We start from the raw sequence: 1,414 nt of genomic DNA, 5'->3' as shown, positions 1-1,414 counted from the left end.
CTAGATAATCTCTAGTTGGGTGAATTTCTGAATACCTCTAGCATCTTGCAGAAAAAAATCTTCTGTGTTCAAAATTGTATGTAACAAATTATCAGGACTATAACCAGAATTCTTAGCATAATACACATCTATATGAGGTTCTTGTTATACAAGAAAACTTAGCATAAAATAACTGACAAAAGTGAATTTCCTAAAATAAGGTCAAAATTTAATAGTAATGTTAGAGTTTGTGGGGGTGTGATTGAGGCTTTATCATGAAAAATAAAACTAACAATATAACTAATTTTATTCTACAGTTAGCAAACTATGGGCTTCAGGTAAAATTAATAGTTATTAAATATAAGATTGCATAAGCATTATTATTATTTTTACATTTAGACAAAACAGTGGCATGCTAGTACTGCATGACAGCTTAAATTCAACTTGGACTTTTGCAGCAACATCATAAAAAGGATCAATTTTACAAACTGTATTAGAGTGTCATCATTTTTTCCAAGAGCCACATTTTATGCTTTAAGATTCAAAGCATTATCATTTGAAGCACCTTGTTGATTTTCTCTTCTTCAACTGTTATAATAATCAGATGTGAGCACAAGCTTCAAATGAATCACCCTGAGCTTCATATGTCAGCAATATTGCCTGTGATGCCAGCAGTTGCTCCACCATCACTTATACTATTATTATATAACTAGAGGCCGGGTGCATGAATTCGTGTGCAGGTAGGGTCCCCCGGCGTGGCCTGCAGGGATTGGGCCGAAACCAGCAGTCCAATGCCGCCTGCTGGTCCTGCCTGCAGCTCCTGCTCATCCCAGTCCCGCTGCGCCGAGTCAGTCCTGATCAGGAGAGGCTCGCACCACTACAGCGGTACTTACCAGCCATGAGCCCTGCATCTGGTGCTCATGCCAAGGGGGGTTGGGGGGGCGGGGACATGATTGGCCCTCTGGGTGGGCGATGGGACACCCTTGACAGCCCGGGATCCGGATCCGTCCCGCTGATGTTCACACTGGTTGTCGGGAGCCACCTGGAGGCCACTTTGATATTGTTTCTTCCTTACAGAGTGTCTAGGGAAGGTAAGCAGCCATGGTGCCCAATGCCAACTTCCAGGAGACAGGCAGCACTGTCAGGATTGTGCCAGCGGTGCTGGTCTGTCAGTGCCTGACCCGTTCTCCAGAGATTGGACCTGCAGGACTACGGAGGGAGTGAGTGGCTGTCGTCAGGCTGATGGACCACCAGGATGGGTCAGTCAGCAGAGCAGCACTCCTACTGTGGGAGCACACTGCGTTGAGAGTCAGCCCCCTGGTGGTCAGTGCGTGTCATGGTGACCAGTCGTTTGTTCGTTCAGTTGCTTAGGCTTTTATATATATAAACTAGAGGCCCGGTGCACAAAAATTTGTGCACTCGGGGGGCGGGGGGA

The 1,414-nt window shown here is 45.5% G+C and overlaps 1 long non-coding RNA gene across 1 annotated transcript in view; it reads left to right on the top strand.

Moving 5' to 3' along the window:
- Positions 1-1,046: 1,046 nt before the first annotated feature.
- LOC106727082 overlaps positions 1,047-1,414 on the top strand; it is an 18,358-nt gene continuing 17,990 nt past the window's right edge. Inside the window, exon 1 of the long non-coding RNA XR_001363233.1 lies at positions 1,047-1,057. This is a non-coding gene — a long non-coding RNA (uncharacterized LOC106727082). The remainder of the gene's footprint in view (positions 1,058-1,414) is intronic.

This window comes from Myotis brandtii, unplaced genomic scaffold (genome assembly GCF_000412655.1).
Source record: "Myotis brandtii unplaced genomic scaffold, ASM41265v1 scaffold36, whole genome shotgun sequence".
Lineage (NCBI taxonomy): Eukaryota > Metazoa > Chordata > Mammalia > Chiroptera > Vespertilionidae > Myotis > Myotis brandtii.
Note: the sequence above shows the minus strand (reverse complement) of the source record. Positions and strands in the feature narration are given on the sequence as shown.